Consider the following 11,705-nt stretch of genomic DNA (forward strand, 5'->3'; position numbering starts at 1 on the left):
CCTGTCAGGCTGACCTCGGTGCCGGGGAAGATGATGGAGCGGTTCATCTTGAGGGCGCTCACAAGGCATGAGTGGGACAACCAGGGGACCAGGCCCAGCCAGCACGGCTTCATGAGAGGCAGGTCCTGCTTGACCAACCTGATCTCCTTCTATGACCAGGTGACCCGCCTAGTGGATGAGGGAAAGGCTGTGGATGTGGTCTACCTCGACTTCAGCAAGGCCTTTGACACCGTCTCCCACAGCATTCTCCTAGAGAAGCTGGCGGCTCACGGCTTAGACAGGTGTACTCTGCGCTGGGTCAAAAACTGGCTGGACGGCCGGGCCCAGAGAGTTGTGGTGAATGGAGTTACATCCAGTTGGCGGCCAGTCACGAGCGGTGTTCCCCAGGGCTCAGTACTGGGGCCGGTCTTGTTCAATATCTTTATCAATGATCTGGATGAGGGGATTGAGTGCACCCTCAGTAAGTTTGCAGACGACACCAAGCTGGGCGGGAGTGTTGATCTGCTCGAGGGTAGGAAGGCTCTGCAGAGGGACCTGGACAGGCTGGATCGATGGGTCCAGGCCAACTGTATGAGGTTCAACAAGGCCAAGTGCCGGGTCCTGCATTTCGGCCACAACAACCCCATGCAGCGCTACAGGCTTGGGGGAGAGTGGCTGGAAAGCTGCCCGGCAGAGAAGGACCTGGGGGTGCTGGTTGACAGCCGGCTGAACATGAGCCGGCAGTGTGCCCAGGCGGCCAAGAAGGCCAATGGCATCCTGGCCTGTATCAGAACTAGTGTGGCCAGCAGGAGTAGGGAAGTGATCGTGCCCCTGTCCTCAGCACTGGTGAGGCTGCACCTCGAATACTCGAATACTGTGTTCAGTTTTGGGCCCCTCACTACAAGAAGGACGTTGAGGTGCTGGAGCGTGTCCAGAGAAGGGCAACGAGGTTGGTGAGGGGTCTGGAGAACAAGTCTTCTGAGGAGCGGCTGAGGGAACTGGGGTTGTTTAGCCTGGAGAAAAGGAGGCTGAGGGGAGACCTCATCACTCTCTACAACTCCCTGAAAGGAGGTTGTAGCGAGGTGGGTGTCGGTCTCTTCTCCCAAGTAACAAGCGATAGGACGAGAGGAAATGGCCTCAAGTTGCGCCAGGGGAGGTTTAGATTGGATGTAAGGAAAAATGTCTTTACTGAAAGAGTGGTGAAGCATTGGAACAGGCTGCCCAGGGAAGTGGTGGAGTCCCCATCCCTGGAGGTATTTAAAAGACGTGTAGATGAGGCGCTTAGGGAAATGGTTTAGTGGGCATGGTGGTGTTGGGTTGACGGTTGGACTCGATGATCTTAGAGGTCTTTTCCAACCTCAATGATTCTATGATTCTATGATTCTATGGTTCCCTGATACCTACTGCTAAGGTACTGCTCTTTATTTTGGCACTATTGTCGCTTTCACAGTCATAGGCTGACAGATAAGTACTTGGTGCTAAAGCTGGTTTTCATTTGGTTTAACCAATTTTTGTGTGAAGTCTTCTAAATCCAATTGTTTCCACGGAGTTGCTGATATCATAAGCCTTTTGTAGTTACAAATAAGATCTAGTAATAAGGTTCCTCCTTTTAATAATTTACAGTCAAAAAAGGAACTTTGAATTAAAATAGAAGTACAAGGTTACCCTAATTTCAAAATCAAAACTAAAACCTAGGGGTCTTAGATTTTATTCTTGAATGCATTAGTAAGTAGCTCTCTAACACTAATAAGTTTGCCTTAGATACTGAGATCAATGAGAGATAGGAGCTAATATGTTTGAGGTCAACTTATTCTGAGATCTAATTATTTACTCGCTATAATCTGCAGAAGCGAACAGAAAAAGATTCAGTGCAGAAATGTAAAGAAACATTCCTCTGGATGCCTGCAGATTCCTCTTTGTAGAAGTGGGCAGAGGAGAAGATAGAAAGGGATCAGGGTGGGATCAGGAGGGATTGTGTTCTGTTTCTTTAGAGGCATGAATCTCCTTTCTGAAGAAGGAAACTCTTCTTAACCAGATTTTGAAAACAATGCTGAAAACACCAAAAACATATTTAATGGTCTGTGTTAACAACTAAAAAGTCTGTAAGTATGATCTTTACTGAGACACTGAACATATTTAAGTGTGACTGAGCCACACTAAGGCTTATGAGCAAGAAAAGTAAAATGGTGTCATTCTGCATTGATAAAAATGTACAAATGAATGACACTTTCTTGTAATTCACTAATTTGGCTGAGGAATAGGAAGGCATTAAAAAGATAACAAGTAGGGAGTGGGGAGAGAACTGCTACACTTAAACATTTTAATGGTATCTTTAGGTTCATTAGTTCGTTTTAGATATTAGCCAGAATGTTTTATAAATCACTCCTGCTATCCGGAACTGACTCATCAATCCATAGTCTAGATAAGTTTCTTCAACCTCTAATTGCACAACCTTAGTTCAGAGGAGCTCTGTGTCTATAGAAATTCTTTCAGCTGGAATTACATTTGATTTATCCAGCTCAGAAATGAGGAAACAGCACAAAAATAGATCTTTGCATCAGAGAGATTTGGAAAGTGTTTCTACAAGCAGAGCAGAATGAGAATTTACATTCTTGCCTCTATGAAACATCCAGCTAACACCTGTGTGTTTATGTTATTACATTAATTATAATGGAATGACACTCTCAGAAAGTTCATCTCCCTATTCCCTCTCCTTCACCTGTCACCATTTCTTTGTCCCTTGAGAGAGAGCCCGTGCGGCACTTCTTTGGCGCCCAGGGAGAGATCTGCCTCTCGTCACTGCTACCACAACTAAATAATAGGCATTAGATGTTGAGGAGGTATGGAAAAATTTCAACACTGTATATACACCAAGGAATTTCAAAAAGAGGATGTTTCACCATAAATAAACATTATTGCACAGGTTCAATCCTGCCACAATGTGTCTCTCTTCAATCCTCTTATATTCATTTGGGCAGTGTAAATGGAAGTGACAAATAAAGTTTACAAGGTAGGTTAGAAGTGCTCTTTCTTGGCTACATTAGGTTTGTCAGCCATAAATAGTTGTAAATATTTTCTGCTACTAGCAAACATTTTGCTTTTGAACTTTACATAGAAAAAGGACACAATTTAGCTTAATTTAACTATTTTATAAATCTAAGCTAAATATCAACAGACTAAAACAGTAAACAGAAAAATACACTAATGTTACAATTTCACAAGCTGGTACTGTACAAAATCGGTTCATATTTACAGGCCATGCTGTGCCTTTGAACAGTGAAATGGGCTTCTGCTTTAACACCCATTTCATTAGTCTGGTGTTAGAATTTGGTGTCAAGGTCACTTATAAAATGCCTGTATCTCCTTTGACAGCCTAAGAAGAATGAACTTTTCCTGGTTGGGTCCTCCAGGAGTTGTGGTAAGGATGGCCCATCTGACCTGAGTTCAGATCCCAAGTGAAAGCAGCAGTGCAGAGACACCACATTTATTTTTTTAATCCTAGTTCTAAACAATTTTCACATCTCCTCCCAGTCTTTCTGGAAAAGGCTCAGATTCAGTTTGGTTTAAGCACTGGGCAGAGGTTCAGTAAGACTGCATCCAAAACAGCAGTTTTCCTGAAAAGAGAGAGTCATGTTCAAGAAGGAAAATAAAGTAGAATAAACTGTTGAAGAAACCTAAAGCCTCTTCCTACTCCCTAGGAAATATTCCTACCTCTATGAAATATCAGCAAGTGATTAGATTATATTTCTCATACTCATTTTCTTTAATATAACAAAGGGACACACATAGTTTAACTCCCAGCAGTAATTCAGATTAGTCTGGAAAACACAGTTCTCTACTGGACTGCATTTACATTTAACCTATTAGATAAATGCTCTGCCAAAGCCTCCTTTCACATACATAAAGAAACCTACCAGTTATAGCACAGTTTGGTTGGTATATGTGGGCAGAATTTGTCCCAGTCTCTTCTATGTGACCTGTGTTTTTGGTATGCTCCTCACAAAGACCTATCTTAGCACCTTTGTGCCAAAATATTCTCAGGCTTAAGTAATTTCACCACCCCCCCTCCAGCCTTGAGACTCTCATCATGGCAGTTTGGCTTTGGTACAGGTGCTGAAAACTAAATTAGATGAGGGAGAGAAAAATAACTTGATAGCGTGGTGTGGATTGGCATGAAGGCTGCATTGGCACTCGCGTGAGATAGTCAGGTTACTCAAGAGTAGTAAACCTTCAAGAAAATTATTCAGGTCATCCCAGTACCTCCTCACTTTAGCAGTTCTTGTAACAGGTCCAAAATATACTGTAAATGCTGATTTACAACAATGAAAATATTTCTGCTAAATATGGATAAATCAATACCAAACGTATGGTAATATTATTTAAGGAGATAGTAGTGCTTTTCCTAAAATGTTTGATTCTTTATTGTTTTAGTTTTAAATCTATGGCATGGAACAATATTTCACTAAATGTCTTTTTCTGAAGTATCTTCAAAGGTATTGTGGGACAAAAAAAATTAGTTTAGACACCTGTATAGGGCCTCAGCCTCTCCCCCCCCCCCCCCCCCCCCCGTGTATATATTTATTAAAAATATACCTTTTCAAATGACCTCCCAAGGCACTCCCTAAAGAAAACAGTAATTCAGTAAGCGGAAGGCATTAGGAAAACAACTGAAATCAAAGTCTTGCTTTAAACACAGACATTGAAACAGCAAGTCAACCCTCTGCAGGGATGCACTGCAAATTTGAGGGGCACAGCACTGAAGGCAGACTCACGAAAAGAATTCCTTCTGAAACCTGGTGTTGACAGGATAACAGCAGTGCTGGCTTTTACAAGAGCAAGCCAGCTTATAACTCAATATGCAAGCTGTGACATACATTAGCTAAAATTAAAGAAAACATTAGTCAAAGCAAGGTGATGGATTCTCGGTTGACAACAGGATCAGCAGTAAGAATGTAAATTCAAATGTGAGATCACATCTCCCATCAATAAGATCAGTCATGATGTATGTGGTTTCTGCTATTACATTTAGTGACCAACACCAAACACCAAATACCGACAATTTGCACCACAGAAAGTGGAGAAACAATCAAAGCTATATGTGACTGCATATCCACGTGTAGGGACCTCTTCCTTACTAACATTTCTTTATAGATGATCACCAGAGTTGAGGAGCTCAGTGCAGTTTTATATTTCCTGTACATTTTAACATGGCCTAAAAAATGGGAAGAAGGGAATACTCCACAGTCGTGCATAGCTGTAACAGGAGCTTTTCCACAACTGTTCAAAATAATTTATAGTATTCAAATCTCACCTTGTCTTCTGGAAGGCTCTACCTTATTAAAGTTATAACATAGGGAAAGTAATAACTTGCACACAGCATATGCTTTGCAACTGTCCAAAGTCAGTGATCAGAGATAATAAAAAGGTCAGGCAGACATAGCACTTTTCTGGGTCTGGACAGCGTGATGTGAGAGGGACCTGCATGGCTCATTTGAGTGGTATAAGAAAAATAATTGCAATGAGGTGCACCTCAAGCTGGTGTAGAAACCTCTTCTTAACTAGAAGAAGTTGTAAGACTGGCACTTCAAACAGCAGTTCTGGCTTCCCATGAGCTTTAGCTCCTTTGAAACGTGACTGTGGGCCCATCACATTTCCCAGGCAATCTAAAAGCGGCTGCTTCTTTGTACTTGCAAGCTCTTCTGATACTGCTTTCATAAAAAATCCCCTTTATGCAAAAATCAGTGTAGAATTTAAGACTGGCAAAGATATGCTTATTAGAACTTCTCACAATATTTTTTTAAAGGAGCTAAAACTAGTGATGTAGTGCTGGATTTTTACTGAAAGAGGAGGAGAGAGGAGAGGAGAGGAGAGGAGAGGAGAGGAGAGGAGAGGAGAGGAGAGGAGAGGAGAGGAGAGGAGAGGAGAGGAGAGGAGAGGAGAGGAGAGGAGAGGAGAGGAGAGGAGAGGAGAGGAGAGGAGAGGCCAATCTTGCAAGTTAAAGAAAATCTTTCAGTCTGAACTGAAAATTCTCCACTTTCATCAGAAGACAAACATATCATCAAAATTTTTTTCTATTCTAAGTATAAAGCTATCATCTCCTTTTAGAACATATCTGGCTTGCTCTGCACTTTTTATATGCTGGTATGAACTAATAGCAGTTTTATTTATTTGTTATCTGCTAAATCTATTAATTTAAAATATCCTTCTGTAACACTCTTCTAATGCATCTAAAATGGATATATTGTAAGGGTGCTGTAGCCAAAAACTATATAACCTCTCTTATACTTTAAATTTTAATCTGGCTATGGAAACAAGCCATCAGAATATGAAAATCCATTCTGACCTTTTGCATATAAGATATGCATATGATTCACACTTGATAAATGAGTTTTTAAACTGGATGTTTTTTTAGGAGGAAACTACTAATTATACTACAAGCCCCATTCTTTTCATCTTCCCATCTTGCACAATTTTTTTAAAACTATACTTTTTTTCATGAAATAACAGTTTGCAACAATTTTATAAACTTTAATTGAATCTTTCCCAATAATTCCTACAGGGATTATTTTCTCAGTCTAATTACCTTGTATTCTTAAACTGTTCTTAGGAAAGGAAGCATGCTACTGTTGATCCTTCATTTACATCAATAAAAAGCTTTTTAAATTTACACCAAACAAGATTGTGACTTAAAAAGATTTTCTTTTTAAGTATGGGTAATAACTACTTTTCTTATTTCTACCAATTAATATATAAAACAGGAACTGTGAGAAACACATCAAGCACTGATCAGAAATATAATGAACAGGGGCATCATGCAACATTTATATCAGCAATAGGTATTCTTAATTCAAAATTTAATGTGAAAGATTTTTCTTATGCAACTCTAACCACAGATAATCTCAGATGAATTTTAAGTTGTTATGATGAGACTTCTCCTCCAGTATCACCAAAGGGAACTGCAGCGTGGCTGAGGCTGGCAGGCACCTCTGGAGATCATCCAGTCCAGCCCTGCTCTGAGCAGGGTCAGCCAGAGCCGGTTGCTCAGGACCGTGTTCAGTCAGGTTTTCAATATCTTTAAGGATGGAGACTCCACAAACTCTGTCGGCAACCTGCTCCAGTGTTTGACCACCCTCACAGCACAAAAGATTTTCCTAATGTTTAAATGGGATTTCCTATATTTCAGTTTTTGCCCATTGCCTCTTGTCCTGTCACTGGGCACCACTGAGAAGAGTCTGCTCTTTACTCCCCCCATCAGGTATTTATGCACATGGATAAAGTTCCCCTGAGCCTTCTCATCCCTGGGCTAAACAGTCCCCACTCTCTCAGTCTCTACTGGCATGACAGATACTTCAATGACTGAAGCTGTTAGCATTGTTTTCAGAGGGTCATGTGGATATAATGTGTCCTTGTTGTACAGGAATCAGAACTGGATATTTTGATATACAAAAGCTCTATGTGCCTTTTGTGTATTGTTGTTTACTTCATTAATAACCTTAAACAAGTAGTGCAGTGGGAGAACCACATTTCATCTTTCCCTGTTTAATGTGCTAACCTATTTATCTAGCCTTGTGCTGGTTTTGGCTGGGATAGAGTTAATTTTCTTCATAGTAGCTAGTATGGGGCTATGGTTTGGATTTGTGCTGGAAACAGTGTTGATAATACAGGGGTGTTTTCGTTACTGCTGAGCAGTGCTTACACAGAGTCAAGGCCTTTCCTGCTTCTCACACCACCCCACCAGCGAGTAGGCTGGGGGTGCACAAGAAGTTGGGAGGGGACACAGCTGGGACAGTTGACCCCAACTGACCAAAGAGATATTCCATACCATGTGACATTATGCTCAGCATATAAAGCTGGGGGAAGAAGGAAGAAGGGGACATTCAGAGCGATGGCGTTTGTCTTCCCAAGTAACTGTTACGCGTGATGGAGCCCTGCTTTCCTGGAGATGGCTGAACACCTGCCTGCCGATGGGAAGGGGTGAATGAATTCCTTGTTTTGCTTTGCTTGCGTGCGCGGCTTTTGCTTTACCTATTAAACTGTCTTTATCTCAACCCACGAGTTTTCTCACTTTTACTCTTCCGATTCTCTCCCCCATCCCACCGGAGGGGAGTGAACGAGTGGCTGTGTGGTGCTTAGTTGCCGGCTGGGGTTAAATGATGACAAGCCTGTATATAAAATGTTGCAGAAATTCTTCTGAATCATCTACCATGTATACCAAGATATTATCCTGTACAGAAATATCAATGGGGTTTTTTTGTTTGGGGTGTTTTTTTCACAAAATGTGCCATGGTTACCACAAATGGCAGTTCATAATTCCATTGGAACTGCCAGACAGAAAACAGTGAACAGTTTTGTCTTTCACATTTCCTTCTAAACCTGATTCCCAGAACTTCTGTGTTCCAGTCCATTGTAATAATAATGTGAAGGTTAATGAGCTTATTGATTTTATAGATAGTTTTCACTTAACAGGAAAGTAAAGGCAACAAATTACAACCAAGATCTTCAGTCACCAGTGAGCACATCTCTTAATTAGACAGTAATAATTATCTCCAACAGAAATATATTCAGAAACTGTCTCCAGAAGTATTGTCTACTCATATCGGATACCATTTCAACTGGAGATGAATAAACACTTCCACTGTAGGAAAAATGTGAAAAGCTAAGGCAAATAAAAAGCTCTGAGCAAGAACGACAAGGCACTGAAAAGTGAAGCAGCATAAAACCCAGTATCACTGCACATGGACCCTTTATGGCACTGAGTTAGGAAGTGATAAGCATCTTCTCAAAGGAGCTAGCACATTCACTTAAAAGACAACAGCCATTTCCAGAAAATGGTTAGAAATGTGGAATTAAAACCAGAGGTAAACCAAAGTACTCGTGAGACCCCACTTGGAGTACTGTGTTCAGCTCTGGGGCCCCCCATATAAGAAGGACATGGACCTGTTGAAGCAAGTCCAGAGGAGGGCCCCGAAGATGATCAGTGGGCTGGAGCACCCCTCCTATGAAGACAGGCTGACAGAGTTTGGGCTGTTCAGCCTGGAGCACAGAAGGCTTGGGGGAGACCTTATAGCAGCCTTTCAATACCTGAAGGGGGCCTAGAAGAAGGCTGGAGAGGGACTTTTTACAAAAGCATGTAGTGATAGGACAAGAGGTAATGGCTTTAAAATGAAAGAGGATAGATTTAGATTAGATATAAGGAAGAAATCCTTCACTATGAGGGTGGTGAGTCACTGGAACAGGTTGCCCAGAGAAGTTGTGGATGCCCCATCATTGGAAGTGTTCAAGGCCAGGTTGGATGGAGCTTTGAGCAACCTGGTCTAGTGGAAGGTGTCCCTGACCATGGCAGGGGGGTTGGAACTAGATGATCTTTAAAATTCCTTCCAACCCAAACCATTCTATGATTCTATGATTGTCACAGAATGCATATATATACTTAGTGTGTATGCATATGTGTCTGGAATGGGGAGGAGGATATCATTTTCAGGTCCATCAATTGCCATCAAATCACCTAATTTTGCATTTCTAGCTAACCCCTTTGTTAATTATCAGGATGTTACATCTGGCTGATTTGAAGATGTCTACAAAAAAAAGGAATATGTTCCATAAATTAGGTTTTCTTTCCATATTTTCTCTTAGTTTTGCCCTTTTTGCTAAGGCTTGATATAGAAAACATGGTAAAATAAGGGCAATGGAATTTAGCAAAATAATGAGGAAGATTTTAAGTCAAAAAGAATAGCAAAATTATTTTAGTATAAAATTATATTTATTTAAATTATATTATTACCCCTCCACTCTCAACCTTCAAAGTGCTTTCTATAATAATAGATGTATCATTTAAGTAATTTCAAAGTGTAGAGCACTAGAGAGATATCATTACAGTTGTTTTTTCAGCTGAGTTATTTTTGATCCTCTGTATTATACTGTTCCAATTTTAAATGATTTTATATCTGTTCTCCAAGATTTGCCCTGAAAAGAGTATTTTTCTAGTTTTTCATTAATGAAGGTCTATTTTTTCCCAAACTTATTATAAAATCTTGATTTCTGTTCATAAGAGAACAGTAATACTACTATTTTCAGCATTTTAAATACACCTCCACATTAGAGATATGACCAAAATACAATGAAATACCCTAAGGTATAGGGTATATAATATATATATACACAGCCTGGAGAAAAGGAGGCTGAGGGGAGACCTCATCGCTCTCTACAACTACCTGAAAGGAGGTTGTAGCGAGGTGGGTGTCGGTCTCTTCTCCCAAGTAACTAGCGATAGGACGAGAGGAAATGGCCTCAAGTTGCGCCAGGGGAGGTTTAGATTGGACGTGAGGAAAAATGTCTTTACTGAAAGAGTGGTTAAACATTGGAACAGGCTGCCCAGGGAAGTGGTTGAGTCCCCATCCCTGGAGGTATTTAAAAGACGAGTAGATGAGGCGCTTAGGGACATGGTTTAGTGGGCATGGTGGTGTTGGGTCGATGGTTGGACTCGATGATCTTAGAGGTCTTTTCCAACCTCAATGATTCTATGATTCGACATACACACCTATATATAGGTATATATAGAAAGGTTGCAAGTACAAATAATATAATATATTATATATGAATATATAATAATATATTATTATTATTATGCATCATAAACCTATCTCTAATATCAGAGATAGTTGAAAAATTTGGTATTGAAAAGTAAATTATTTTTGTTTCTATATTTCATCAACATATATAACTATGCCATTACTGTCTCAATAGTTAGACATACTATATTACTCATTCTCAAAGAAAAAAAAAGTGCACATGTTTCAGTAGGCAGGTTACTGCTAAAAATATTTCTCTTTTCTTTCAATTTTCTTTCTGTTTCCAAAAAGACTAAATAAAAGACAAGTACAAGAACTTTTGTACTTTCAAAATGTCTGGATTGTTTTTCTCAGACATCAACAGATCTAGCTGAAGATTAAAATTAAAGATTAAAATTAAGATTAAAATTAACTCAATTTCTCTGTAGTTATTTACACATTCATCTGCATATATATGCAGTCATATGCTATAAATATATCAGTCAATACTAAAGAAATCTGAGAACAAGAAGGAAATATGGTACATGATTTTTTTGTTCTTTTGCCATAAACAGGATTTCAGAGAGAAAACAGTTGTGCCAAATGCTAAAGCTGCTCAGTGTCAATGTTTTATGGAAGTTTATAATATAAAACACATTCTTCAGGATTTCAGCTCAATTTTTTTCCCTGATGTAATATTAATACTTTCATAAATACGGCTGATAAGATGCTGGACAACATTATTTCCAACTTAAACCTACTTCTTTCTCCCACAGTACAATAATGATGTCATTTAGGCCACTTGAGTTAAAGTAAATCATGCTATTAATATAACAGACTGTTAAATGTAAATCTAGAGAATCCTTTGAAGTATTTATTTAAAGGTTTTCCACCCTGTAGTGATTCCTTGACAGTACATTTGAAGGGCAATACAGAGGAAGGTCATCAGTCTGAAAAAATGAAAATTTAAGTTAAGATCCCAAATATGCCTTCCTGTCTAGATCCCAGGTATATCCTCCTCTCTGTTCCACCCAATTGTTATAACTGTTCAAGAAACTTCCACTTACCAAGGGACCATTATCATTCCCAGAGAGCAATTTATTGAAGAAAAGAAAATCTGTTCTCCTAGTCCACTTGGAAAAGCATGTAGTAGAAAGCAAAATGAAGGGCAACCTCCAA

Source organism: Aptenodytes patagonicus, chromosome 2, assembly GCF_965638725.1.
Source record: "Aptenodytes patagonicus chromosome 2, bAptPat1.pri.cur, whole genome shotgun sequence".
NCBI classification, from domain to species: Eukaryota; Metazoa; Chordata; class Aves; order Sphenisciformes; family Spheniscidae; genus Aptenodytes; species Aptenodytes patagonicus.